Genomic DNA, 14,928 nt, shown 5'->3' with positions numbered 1-14,928 from the left:
GCACGGGAAGGCTTCTGGCCAACCTGAAAAGGTATCTGTTAGTACCAATAAATATCGATACCCCCCTTTTCTAGGAAGTTCCGAGAAATCGATCTGCCAATGTTGCCCTGGAACATTTCCTCTGCTAATGTTCCCTAGTTTTATTTTATTTGCTGTATTGGGATTATTGTGTAAACACATTTCACATTGCTGAGTCACCTGTTTTATTACAGTATACAAGTTTCACCCTATCAATTTCTGATTTAGACTTTTATATAAAGTATCAGCTCCCCAATGCGTCTTATTAATAATAGGGCTGTGGTCCATATTAAATTGGATGGTACCACTATACGACCATCCCTTAAATAAGTCCACTTATTTATTTTTATTTAATCATTCATGTCCTGAATTACCTTTAAGTTTTCTTTAGAATAGTTTGGCTCCTGATCTGTACTTACAGTTTGGATTTTATCGTCTGGTATTAAGGATAATTCCTCCTTTCCTACCTCCTCTGTTACTCGTCTGGCCTCATGGTCGGCCAGGCGGTTTCCAATTTCCAAATCAGTGCCTCAGAGTGGGCCATTCCTCACATCAAGGTCTGGCATGGCACATGTTCCCACCGCTCAACGCCTACTGGGTTGCAGCCAACAGCGGAGCTCAAGATTCTTCTTGGTGGCAAACACAGAGGCCACCCCAGTCTTGCCCTTGACTATGGTAGGAGGCACCTGACCAACCTTATTCCTTGTACTTCGTTGTCAATGCAGAGTTTCATCTGCACATCCCATAACAAGTCACTGTCATGGCAAAACACACAGATTTACATTAGTAGATCTACTACAGAGTGTATTTTATTTCACTTTTTCTGCCAATATCCCCACAGCCTTGCTGACCAAGGGATATTGTTTTTATCTGAACTGAGCAAGCCTCCCCCTTATCATTTTACTGTAACAGGTAAAGCATTTTTCACCTTTCCTGGAATTTATTTTCAGGTACACCTGGTTAAAAATTTCTTTTACTTCAGGGAGGTCCTCTTTTCCTCTTTTCTGTTGAATTAAAGATAATATCAATATTTCAATTACTTGATCATTTTTAACTTTTAGTTTCATTTCTCCTTCTTTAAAGTCTAGATGTTCTAATAAATCTCATCCCAACAAAGATTTTGGTGAATTTGGCATTCTTATTTGTTCTCTTAGTTTGTACTTTAAAGGTTTCAGGATGTTTTCCTGGTGGCCAGAAGCTCCCACACCTGTAACGTTTTCTTTTTGTTTTTTTTTTTTTTTTTACTGAAGTTTAACAAATAAGTTGGTTTTGTATTCACTAAAATTCCACCTCATACCCATTCCCTGCCCTAAAAGGGGCCGTTACCGGTCCTGTTGTACTGCAAATGCTGCAGCAATTGGGGTGACATTGTCAGGTCCTTCTGCTCAATTGTCAGCAACAGCAACCCCCTCCTCCTCACCAGCAGAAGGGTTCGGGGCAGGAGATGCTCTTCCTGCTCTGCAGGTTACACAAACCTGCCTCTGCAGCAGCACTTCTGTTTTAACTCTTTCTGACCCTGAATGCAAATCTGCTACTTGTTGCTTTAAGTCTGTTATTACATATCAGGCCTTCGCAGGCAAACAGCAAACACCCTGCCATGCGTCCAGCATGACTCAGTCGCACCTTCGAGGGGGTACGGGGGTTTGTACAAACTCACCCCAACACTTTCACAAGGTCTTTGATTCTCCACACACACACACGCCTCAGGTTTTACATACATCAGTACAAGTTTTTAGATCTTACAACGTGTTTCATTCTGGTTGCTCCACAGAAGGAACCGCAACCTGAGCTTTTTAACACAAAAATTTCAACAAGAACATCTTTCTAGTTTAGGTCTCAGTTTTTTCCTATCCTTTTCTAGAGCCACAATCAAAGATCAGGTGATGTTAATCCCGCACTCTTTCTAGTGCTAGTACCATAGGATCCCGAGGGGGTACTAATCCACAGTCCTTTTGCCACTCAGGTTTGTCCTGGAGGGCGAAGAACATGTCTGCATACGATACTTCGTCCCATTTTCCTTCTCTTCTCAGACACAACATTAATTGCAGGAGAGTGTTATAATCTAACGTTCCTCCCTCCTGAGGCCATTTCGCATCACTCCCCAATTTATACAAAGGCCACCACTGATTACAATATTTAACCAATTTCCTTCTATTTTCGGTGCCACCCTGTCCTACGATATCTCTCCAATGTTTTAATATACAACCCAAGGGCGATTTTTCACAGGGCTTACTCCTTCCATTTCCCATTTCGCAATTTTAATTACTTTGTTTTTCTCCGGCCGCCTTAGCCACCCAAGGTCGGAAACGCGGATAGAGCTTCTTATTCGTTTTGCACTCAAACGCCTGTCTCAAGCACTCTTGCACTCACACTTAGTCAAAATAATTAAGCTATACACGGAAAATCAAAATGCGCATCTCAGTCACACCATTCACACTCTCCGGGCAGCCCGCAGTCACACAAGCAGTATGTTATACGGTACCGTGCACTTACGTACAACTTTTAGGAGCACTAACAGTTCACAAAGTATGCATTTCAATGAACAATTGCCAAAAAAACCCAAACAACAAACAAAAAACCAAATTTTTCCTGGTCTTAAGCAGAGTGTTAAGTTTTCCGCTATTTGCCACGAATTACCAGAATAGTAATATTTTTCAACATACATTTCATAACTCCGAGTTTTGAACATATAACAAGACAACACATAGAACAAACAAGACACAGAGCGCTATTTCAGTTGTTACATTCCAGGAATTCCCCAATTCTTAAGACAACCTAAAGGAAGTTTTTAGCTTCCTCTTTTTCCTACGCAAAAGTTTCCCTTTTACTTTTGCTGTGAGGTCCCTCTTGTTCCTGTGAGATCCCGCCTTATTCCGTCCCGCCCCCCGCTTTCCGTCACGAGGCCTCCGGGCTTTTAGGAATGGCAGTAACCTCGGGTTTGCTCGATCTGCCCTCAAGATCGCTAGCGGCCACCCCTTGGTCAGCAAACCCCCTCCCAAGGTACCTTTCCTCCTGGGGACTACGCTGCGCGCCGGACGTCTCCGTGCGTCTCACCAGCCGCCCCGTTTCTAAACATACCGTTTTATCCGCGGATCCAGGGGTTTCTCTTCTGCTCCCGGGTGAACAGCTGAGAAGAGGAGGCTCCTCCGAGGAAATCTCCCGGGGCGCGCCTAGGAGCGTCCGCTCCGCAGCTGGTCCCTCGGCCGAGCAGAAATCCTCCTGGCTGGCTCGCCAAACTGACGTGCGGAATTAGACTCTATAACTCGAAAGTTATAAAGTAGGTATGTTTATTGCGCGCAGATGCACGGGGGATCGCTCCTCCACAAGCATGCATGCCCGAAGTGACGAACCATCTCACATTTATACAATAGAACAAATGAATATTCAATTAACGCCTATACATATTCGTTACCTAAACCCGCTTACTCTCGCTTCCTATGTTAATTAGCTTATCAGTCCTTTGCCTGGGATGTGGTGGTCTTGCAGGTCTGTAGGTGATTCATGTCCTTGTGACCATTCGATCTTCTCCAGCAAGGAGACTTAGCACTCCCTCCCTCTAGATAACATTGGAATGTCTCTCATCCTTTTCTCATCCTTTTTATAAATAGCCCCTTTGTCAGAGGAAGAAGGGCAGGTGTCTCCTCAGAGCTGTGTGCCTATGTGACCAGACACCGCACCCATGACTAGTCACCATACCCACATTCCTTGAGCAGACACATACAATCACGATCGATGTCCATTGTCCCCATTTCACACTATTTCTCCATATCATCCGCATATTAATATTTCAGCCATTGTTCTCCATACCAGAGAGGAATTAACCACTTGGCTTGCTTAGTTGCAATGCATGTTTCACATTCATGGATTACCTGTGCAATAGTGTCCATGGTCAAGTCCACCCCTTGATCTCGGGCCCATCTATATGTTGCATCTCTTCCTTCATGGCCTGAGGTGTCATGGGCCCACTGAGCTATGAATAATTCACCTTTATGTTGCCAATCCAAACCTACTTGAGCCACTTCAGTCTTAGCAGCCTGATCCACCTGCTGGTTGTTTAGGTGTTCTTCAGTAGCCCAGCTCTTGGGTACATGAGCATCTACATGACATACCTTCACAACCAGGTTCTCCACCTGGGCAGCAATATCTTGCCACGATGTAGCAGCCCAGATGGGTTTACCTCTGCATTGCCAATTATTCTGCTTCCATTACTGCAACCACCCCCACAGGGCATTTGCCACCATCCATGAGTCAGTATAGAAGTAAAATATCATCTTTCTCATTCAGTAATGTCCAAAGCCACCTGGATAGCTTTCACCTCTGCAAGGTGACTTGATTCACCTTGTCCTTCAGCAATTTCTGCATTTTGTCATGTAGAACTACATAAAGCAGCTTTCCACATTTGATGTTTTCCCACAGTACAACAGGATCCATCTGTAAACAGGGCATATTGCTTTTCATTTTCTGGTAATTTATTATACAGTGGGGCCTCTTCAGCATGAGTCACCTCCTCTGGTGACATTCAGAAATCTTTACCTTCTGGTCAGTCCATCATTACTTCAAAGTTTCCTAGGAAGTTGGAGTTTCCCATTAGAGCCCATTGTGTTATCAGCACAGCCCACTTACTCCATGTATCACCAGATGCATGATGTGTAGAGGGGACCCTCCCTTTGAACATCCAACTCAGCATAAGCAATGAAGGTGTCAAAAGGAGGTGTGGTTCAATACCACCTACTTCTGAAGCAGCTTGAATTCCTTCATATGCTTCTATTATTTCTTTTTCAGTTGGAGTGGAACAGGCTTTAGAACCCCTATATTCCCAGCTTCAAAACCCTAGAGGTTGACCTTGAGTCTCCCCTTGTGCTTTCTGCCAGAGGCTGCAGGTGGGGCCATTATCCCTGGCTGCAGTTTAAGGCATGTTTTTCACATCTTGTCCTGTCCGGACTGGCCTAAGTGCTATTGCTTGAACTATCTCCCATTTACTTTGTTCAAAGGCTTGCTGCTGCTCAAAGCCCCATTGAAAGTAATTTTTCTTACTGGTCACTCAATAGAAAGGGCTTGCAATCATACTATAACCTGGAATATGTATTCTCTTCTCCTTGCCTGTCTATTTCTACATGTATGTGAACATTTATTAGAATACCATTCTTCTTTAAAGGGCTTCCTTCATGCTTATCATATAGATTATAATTAATAGCTGAGAGACACCAATAGCAGTGTCTGTCCTCATAGACCAATAGGAATAAAGACAAGGGTGGAAAATCAATAAAGTTGTTAGGTCAAGGGCAGTTGGTAGTGCAGAGGCAATAAATGCCTCTTGGCTGTATATACTCTGAATAGCTGAAAAAAGAGAGAGATTTTGAAAAATATAATATCTACTCGTGAAAATGCTGAGCCTTTCTGACTGAGGAAGTTACTATACAGTACATATTTTTGCAATCAGACTTCTGTTAGTACGTTTAAACCATGAAGTGTTTTTGCTGCTGATTTGCCTATTATTGGAGGAAAATGATCTGTAAAGCTCTCTTGAGGAGCTAAGCACTTTGCATACATTATGGCAATGTGAGACATAAAGTGGTAAGAAAGAAATTTAGTAAAGTTGCTACAAGGCAGCTTATTCTCCACATCACAGGAAGGACGTCATAATCTTCTAAACTAAAGGGAAACAAGTCTGTAAATGCACACACACAAAATTCAGGATTTGGAGAATCAGTTTGGAAAATGCTCCCATCTGGACACCTCCCCCCCCCCCCCCCAACTTTTAAAATTACTAATATGAAACATTCAGCTGTGTTATTAGACAGTGTTGCCAAGCAGGGAGTACAAGTAGTATAGGAACAACTTTAATCCAAGATAAGAAGACACAAATCTTCAATACAAACTACCAGTGGAGGATGGCTTCTGACACTTCAGAGCTGTGATTGTGTCTTACTTGCCATTCCTTTCTAAATGAAGTGAATGTGTTTATCAAGCACATGGAAACACTTTGAGCCCACTTACAGACCACTGGTGTAGGTCCCCAAAATAGATATTTATTGACTTGCATGCCTCTAGCCACTCATTATGGAGTTATACATTGGGAGCATCTGTGTTCCAAATATTCCTATAATCGGGAGCAGCGACTTGGAGGACCCTATCAGAAATATGTGAGTCTAATAAATTCCCTGAGGCATTGCAGACTTAATCTATGTTTAATTTTAAATTGTCTACAAAGTGCTATGAAAGTCAATTTGTGTAGGCATGTTTGGATCAGGGTCAAAGTGCTTAGTGCTTTGACTTCCATGGTCAGGATATCACTACTGTTTAAAACAGACTGGGAAACCAAGGTTTCCCTAACAGAAAAATTAAGTGCTTTTTCTAAGGCATCAAGTCAGGCATAAAGCAAATAATTATGGCCTAATTGCTGTCTCTTTTTCCTGATCAACATTAAGAATATTGAAAAGAAATAATGAAAGCTTCAAATTGCTAACTAGCCATTGGGTGAACAAATTTCAGTACTGTTCATATTAAATATGGGGCTTGTGCTAAAAGCCACCTCATGACTATTTGCTGACCTGTTCTAAAGTAGTGACAAGCACTCTGCTTTGGACTAGGGAACAGCAACTGCAGCAATGGAAAAGAAACACACACTCACTGGGGTAATAAAAATTTTCAGGGAAAACTATTTATGCATCAGGATTGTGGCAGCTATGAAAAAAAAGAGATGTGACATGCCAGAAAGACGGGAAACTTGTATAAATACTGCTCATAAACAAATCAAGAATTAAAGAGTGAGCAGTAGTATAGACATAACTGTTATCAAAGATAAAAAGTGAGAGATGCCCCACCCCCAGCTTTTGGCAGAAGTACTGCCTCCCTGCATGAAGCCTTAGGGGCATTTGCCCCAGAAGTCTTTCCCCTCTTCTGGTCACATGGTCTGTTGTGATTGGCACCTCTTCCAGTTTATCTGGAAGTACATCAAACCAGGATGTCCCTTCCCCTACATACACAGGAGACCAACGTTTTCTTTCAGACGCCATTTTATGGCAGGGGAGCTATCATTTTAAAGCAGGGAACTGCCATTTGGTTGAAGATAATAACTGTGGAAAACATAGGCATGATTCGTGTCAAAATAGAATATGGTGTGATAAGTGTAATTGTTGTGCCCTGGATGAATCTAAAATAATTTGTGACCCCTATAACCTATATCACAATTGTGATGAATGTTTGAATCAAATTTGTTATAAACTATAACAATTAAAACAATTTTATTTTGGGTTCAATCAATTTAGGTTGAGAAACAATAAGCAAAAACAGCGCTGGGTGCATGGAGAACTCAACTAGCTCCACCACACACACATCTGAGTCCTAAAAGCAGCGTCTTTTATACCAGCATCTTGACCAATCTCTTCTCGCCAGATGTTCGTCCTGCTCTTTCCCCACTGGGCCGTTAGGGTACACCTTCTCCTCCTATTGGGTCTTCTTTGGAGTGCTTTTTTGAATCTCAGGGTCTTTGTCTCCTTTGGCAGGCTTTCCCTGGTGTGCTTTCTTTGTCTCCTTTGGCGGGTTTTTCTAAGCAGCGATTGCCTCAGGGAAAGAGGGAGCTTTTATATTGTCTCAAAGGAGAAGCACATGCGCCTATTCATTACAATTGTGATACATGTTATAATGGTCACAAACTATTTTAGATTTACATAGGGTACAACAATTACACTTATCACACTATATTCTATTTTGACATGAATCATGTTATAAATTGAGACCACAATGGATCATAATCCAATTAAAATTTTTATTAATTACAGCAAGTAGAATACGAGCAAAGACAGCGCTGGACGACAGGGGAGTCTGCGCTCCGCCAACTGCCGTCCTGAGCAGTTCAAACAGTCCCTTTTTATACTTTTTTTACTTTCGTGTTCATGAAGTAGTGGAGGTGTTGACCCTTCATTCATATGCACAAGCGGCATCCTGGACACCTGGCGGTTATCTTATCTTTCACAAGCGGCATCCTGGACACCTGGCGGTTATCTTATCTTTTGTTGCCTAATCTTTACATTGGGCTTAACATAAATCTTAATAAACAATACTCTAGTCCATAGTTTCTTACAATCATGACTGTGTTTATCACAAATTGAGAATATGTAAGAATAAAATACAGGTGAGTGCGCTTCTCGCTTGAAACAATGTAACCACTTCTGAGAAACCCCCCTAGAACTGATGCAACTGCTGCTTAGAAAAGCCTGCCGAAAGATGAAACCATGAGACTTTCAAAAGATCCAATAAGAGAAAAGCACGCCAAGAGACAAAGACCTCGAGACTTCTAAAAGACCCAATAGGAGGAGGAGGCGTACCCCAGCAACTCAAATGACCCAATGGAAGAACAACAGGACGATTATCTGGCGAAAAGAGATTGGTCAAGTGTCGAGGAATTTTTAAAAGATTGAGGACATATGTTACCATTGTCCGGGTTGGACAACCCAGGCCTGTTAGTTGAAGCTGCAGAGCAACTTTAAATTGTCCTGGGAACAAGCAGTGTGAGAAAGAAAACAAGCTCTGCACAAACAAGAAGCCAGGTGCAGAGCAAGTCCTGGGAACCGCGAAATCAGCACACTCTCATCGGCACACTGATCAGGCGCCTGCAGCATGCTCACCGATCAGCGACACGGACGCCCGCGTGGGCAGAGACTTTTATCCAATCACCTGTGTGTAAAGTCTTGTGAGCGGTTGGTTTAAGTTATAAATATGACCTGTTTGTTTAATAAAGTGAGCACGGCATGTAGCCATATTGGTGTGATTGTCGTGACTTGGCCGACTCTCCACAGGGGACCCTCTTCGGTTAAGATGCTGGTATAAAAGACACTGCTTCTAGAACTCGGTGTGTGTGTGGTGGACCTAAGGGAGGCTCTCTGCATACCCAGCGCTGCTTTGCTTATTGCTTCTCAGCCTAAATTGATTGAACCTAAATAAAATTGTATGATTTTTATAAAATTGGATTCTGGTTGTTTATAACATAACCCATGTGTTTTCATACTGCTCTCTGGTTGATGGCAATTTGTTGACACTGTCATACCCAAGTATTCTCAGGTAGCCCTGTGATTGGCTGGCAGGACTAGCCACTCCTACCAGTGTACCCAGAAAAGGAAGCCCCCACTGACTACTTATAGGGAGGCTGCCATTTTTGATGGTGTCATTCCCCATGTGTTTTCATACTGCTTTGTGGTTGGCTGATGTCTATTTTTGACACTATCTTACCTATATGTTCTTAGAACTCCTTATGATTGGCTGCCTACTTCCTTTGTACCAGGAAGTGCTCAGAAATAAAAATATATACATTTATATATTTTCCTGACCTGTTCTGTCTGGCCATAACCTGTAAGTCAACACGAGACGTCTTGGTTGCAGGATGGAGAAGGAAAGACTTCTCCTTAAGAGGGATTAATTCCCTGTACAGGGATCCACTCCCTCTACCTGGTATGTACAGCATTCCTGGAATTAAGGATGCTTGTAGTCCTCCGGAGGGAAGTGGGCTGTGTCCCTGGTGTGATTGAATGTGGGGACCCCTCTCGTCTTGTCTTGTTTTGACTAAGTCTTTTGTGTTTGCATGTTATGAATTGGAGCTGCGATTGTATTTGGTTTTTGTGTTGTTTCGTTTGTTATTGGAAAGGGTATTGTGGATCTAGAACATTTTTGTTACCTAAATTGTGTGAAACACCTGTTATTGTTTCTTTGCCCGAGTTGCTCGAGAAAACTCATTGCTGAGGGCAGTGTGCCAAATGATTTGGTTCTTGAAGTCTTAGTAACTACATTGTTAGAAGATTTATGGGAGGTGATGTTGAAAAGTTAACTGTAAGCATACCACACTGTGTAAGACCAAGAATAAGAATGATTCTTTTGTAATTGCCCTCTTTATGTTAGATGTAAATGTAATAGATGAGATAAATATATTTTGGGACCAAGGGGAAACCAGGAAATAAGATTAGATAGAACCTTGAATTTGTGGTGTATTTGGTGTGGGTTTAACCAGAGATTAGAAGAAACTCAGTGGAGTAGATTCTATTGCTGTTTGACTCATGCATATGTGTTTTTATATAGATAGATGTGTGATTAATGGATTTTTCTGTTTTAAATCAGGAATTGGTGCCTAAAAGTGATAAATTTGTTCTTGTCACAGGAACCACTGGCCAATCAGAGAAAGCATACCTTTTGAAAACTCTTAAATATAAAATTGGAAACCAAATGGAGCTTATAAATTGTTTCAGAATTTAAGAGCAGTAAATGGAATAGCTAAAACCATACACCCAGTAGTTGCAAATTCATACACTCTTTTGACAAAATTAAGGGACAGTTCTGTCACCAAAATTGGGAATCAAACCTCTTAACACCAATGTAGCATTAAGAAGCAGGCACTCCTTTATTGCAGCACTGGGTGCTTGGTGGCATCTCCACAAATCAAGCACACCTGTGTAGATTTTACAGTTACATTTACACACAAAATTACAAGGTCGTACACTCCCAGTTACAATGATTGGTTAGTAATTTGCATATAATTGTAATATTTGCTGTGTCATCCTTTTCTGTTACTACACTTGCGTGGGGGAAGGGTCGTCTTGACCTGTGGGCGTGATTTTTAGTATTATAATGAAGGGAGTTCACCTCAGGACACTTTAAAAGTAAGTTTTGTTGCCAAGCTGGAAGGCTGGATATCTGCCTTGCCAAGCTGTCCAATAACTCATCCTATACACAATAGAACCCAGGTGCTCTGGTTATGGTCTAGAGAGCAAAGACTAAGGTTATTATGGTCTATAACATAGGGACTTCAAGTAACAGTCTCGGATAACAAGCAGCACAGCAATTCATACGTCATTGGTTAATAAGTGCTAACATAATTCTATCATGAAGGTTAACTCCTTAGAATCAAAATGTTCTTATAACTGTTACATAAACACAAAATATAGATTCAGTAAAATCTTAAGATAATCTGAAACAGTTTGATTTGGTTTACAGCGTTAGATTTGAAGGATGCATTTTCCGCCTTCCCTTAGCACAGGAGAGCAAAAAGATACTCATCTTTGAATGGGAATCAGTTTCCAGTGGAAGAAAGATGCAGTTAGCCTGGACAGTGTTACCTCAAGGGTTTAAAAACAGCTCCACTTTATTCGGCAATCAGTTAGCTAAAGAATTAGGGCTATGGCAGCAGCTACTGGGAGATGGTGTTCTACAATATGTAGATGATCTGCTAATAGCAACTGAAACAAAGGAAGAATGTGTCCAGTGGACAATCTCTCTTTTTAAACTTTCTGGGTTTAAGCGGCTATCAAGTCTCTCAACAGAAGGTGCAGCTGGTGCAAGAGAAAGTGATGTACCTGGGTTATGAAGTTTCTTGTGGACAACATTCTTTGGGAACAGCGAGGATAGAAGCCGTCTGCCAGATGCCCAGACCACAGACGGTGAGAGAACTGCGAGCCTTTCTGGGCATGACAGCTGTTGTTATTGAGTTATAGCGGTCAGGAAATAACGCAACACGAACAAAATAGCAAGCATCAAAAAACTCACCTTTATTTGAATCTCCAGGTTTATATACCCTTCCCCCAGCTTCTCCAATTGGTTATCCTTACATCTAGCATGCTCAGCAACAACTATTGATTGGCTAAGATGTGTGGGTTTCATGTTCTCAGCCAGAAGCTGACATGTCACCCCGCATCCAGCTCTAGCCTTGCTTCATATCCTGTTTTCTCTCTCTTCCTTCTTGTCTTTGAGTTCACTTGGTCAAGATTGTGGCTCGCTCTCTTTAAAGACACAGCTCTATCTCATCATTGAAGCCTGAGCCACCAGCAGCCCAGTCTAATCCCTCATATCCCTCATTTCCCCCTTTTTGTTTTTCAACCAAAAAGGCCGTGTTTATCATCTGTTGTAGGGCCGTTTGCAAACAAGGCAGGCAAGGCCCAGGAAACCAAAAAGTCCTTGATTTAGTATAAACATCACCCAACAACAGCTAAAACCATCAGTGTCCTATCAACATTGCTTTCACATCAGAGCCAAAACACAGCACTGTACTAGCTACTAAGAAGAAAACTAACTCTATCCCAGATGAAACCAGGGCAGTATCCACCCCTTATTCCATACCATTTAATTCATGCCACACTTCCCAATACCACCTCATTAAACACCATCATCCTTTGATATATTATGCAGATATCATTCCCCTGGTCTATGCACCACCCCTGTAAAAATGTCTATCAAATGTCCACAAAATGTCCATTGAGTTCATTTAGTCCATGAACACGATCTCTTATGGTGGTCACTCAGGAGAAGAGAGGTTGTGTGTTCTATGGGATTATCGGGCAACAAAGCCAGCTCATGTCGGGTCACTGTTGTGCTTGCACTGCTTCTTGTAAGCCTTGTCCTCCAGTGGTTCAGGTGGTTCCTGCTATAGTCATTCCTATAACATGAAACTCAAATCATGGGTTACAACAATTTAAAGGTATATCCATTACAATCTCCAACCCTGGTCCCTTCGGACCACCCTGTAGGGTTTAACATTGCAGTGTTTTTCTGTCTGGTGGCCAGGAAATATGAATATTCACCACAATCTTTTTCTTTTTCTTTCTTTTTACTTAAACAATACTTACTCCCCTTGCCCCTGCTCTGGCTTGGACTTATCCACAGACTGCAGTCCCTTAGGGTTGTACCTGCTCCAAGTGGAGTCTCAGCTACAAGCCACAGTCTCTCCAGGGGCCATGACCATAGACCTGCACCAGTGTGGCCTTACCCACAGCCACAGTCCCTTCAGAAGTAAATCAGCTCCAGCATGGCCTTATCCCTGGCCACAATCCCTCCAGGGCTGTACCTGTTCTACCATGGGCTTATCCATGGCCACATCTTTGAGGTGCTCCAGCATGACCTCATGCACAGCCACTGATGCTTCAAGGTGTACCTCCTGCAGCATGGACTAATCCATAGCTGTTGCGACGGAGGGAAGACACAGTCACTCAATATGAGTGATCAGCAGACTTTGTTTATTCTGTCTTACAGTCACCTTTTATGCCTTCTTATAATTAGCTCATACATATTACAAAAGTTAAGCTCATTATTGGTTAGTTGCCTAAATACCAAGCCTGCCCCTAGTTTCTCTTCTGTAGTTTTCTGTTCCCACCTGCAACATTCTTTTCCCACCACGATCTTCCTGTTATTAGTAACAAGAACAGCCAAGGACAGTGTATTTTGCTTTACTTCAGATAAGCTGAGAGCGATGTGCATTTTTGTCCAGCCAGCTGGACTATGTCTATGTGACCCTTTTCAGCTAGCCAGTTATCCACAGTTCCCCCGTTTTTATTTTGGGCGACATAGGCTTGGTTGACCATTTTCAATAACAGCGTTTTAACACAGGAAAATACACAGCCAACTTATAAAATCTCAGTTCAGAAGTATAATTCCTGAAATACTTGAAAAATAAAGTTAGCTTGACGCTTTAATTTAGATGCTCTTTCTGTTCCAGTGATATAAAAAGTTTAAAAACTTCAAAGGTAATTTTACAGTTCTGAACATGGACTAATGCAAGCTCAAAACCCCAAAAGAAACCAAACTGATGTTTGACTAGGAATATTTGCAAATATTTTAGTGGAAAATCCCTGACCATTAACAATTTTCCGTCCAAATAACAACTACCCTTATGCAACCAACCAGTCCATACAGTTTCTGAAGAATTCCTCATTGATATCAAAGAATTAACAAAGGGAAAAAATTAGTTCTAAGCTATATACATTCATAAGGGGATTTTTCAATAGTTACATACAGATTTACACACTAAGCCATAATGGCTTGTAGGTCATACACACAAGAAGAGTACGTTGCTTATCTGTCTGAATGTCTATGCTAAATTTGACAACTGTGCCACAAGCCAAGCCTACATGGGTGCTGTGTGTTATGCACGTTCCTTAACAAACAGAAGTATAATAGACAAATTCCCAAGATCTAGTCCCCAACCTAATTATATTATTTTGTAGCCAATTAAGGAAAATAACACAAATGTGCATATCTACATGTGCACACACCTTTTAGTTCAGAACCGATCTGTGATAAAAGGCCTTAGCCTTATGGCATCATCGAATCTTAACGAGTACAGTAATTAAAAATGCAGTCTTACTGTAAGTGCGATTTATGCTGACATTCCCTCAAATGCTACACGTGAGTATTTCTCACTCAACTGCCTCAAGTTAAAATAGTAGTATTCGTTAATATGTATTAAAAAATCATTAATTCTCTACAAAAGCAGTTGACTTCCATAACACTATGTAAGCAAAAGAGGCTTAAGATGGGTTTTCTGAATACTAACAATTTATTTTAGACTGTCTAAACTCAGGTCTTGAAAGATTTCACTCTGCCAGACGTAGAAACACTGTTGCACTCCAGTTGTGATATCCCTTTTCCCAAGTTGTCACATGCACATCTCGCTCAAGCAACATTATTGTTAAAGTTTCTCTCTGCTACATAAAAGCATATTGCACTTGTAGATATAAAAGACAGCACCCTTACTTAGATTATTACCTTATTACCTCATAACTCTTAGTATACCTTGTATCTCTGATTTCATCACTTCAAAAATTCACCAGAAGCAGATAAAACCACAGCCTCAGACTAAACTACACCTTAACTGCTGATTCAAATAAAGGCATTCTCTTCAGATATGCCTAATGCTTACAAATAATTTTGGCTGGTTTTGATCAAAAAACTATTATTACAATAATGATCATAAATAATAATCCCGTTTGCAAAATGCCTTTAAGCCAGCCTCCTAGTCCCAACCAATTTCCACATTCAGAATACAGCATAAATACAGAATACAGAATAAATTATCTCCATCAAGGCAAAAAGGCTTCTCTTTAAGCACAGAGATGTTTGCTAGGTCAAGGCAGAAACCCATTTCTTGTAGGTGAC

The 14,928-nt window shown here is 41.4% G+C and overlaps 1 pseudogene; it reads left to right on the top strand.

Moving 5' to 3' along the window:
* The first annotated feature begins 6,078 nt into the window (after nucleotides 1-6,078).
* LOC130141930 (uncharacterized) overlaps nucleotides 6,079-14,928 on the top strand; it is a 50,825-nt pseudogene continuing 41,975 nt past the window's right edge.

This window comes from Falco biarmicus, chromosome W (genome assembly GCF_023638135.1).
Source record: "Falco biarmicus isolate bFalBia1 chromosome W, bFalBia1.pri, whole genome shotgun sequence".
NCBI lineage: Eukaryota > Metazoa > Chordata > Aves > Falconiformes > Falconidae > Falco > Falco biarmicus.
The sequence above is the reverse complement of the archived record's forward strand: the minus strand, read 5'-3'. Positions and strand labels throughout refer to the sequence as shown.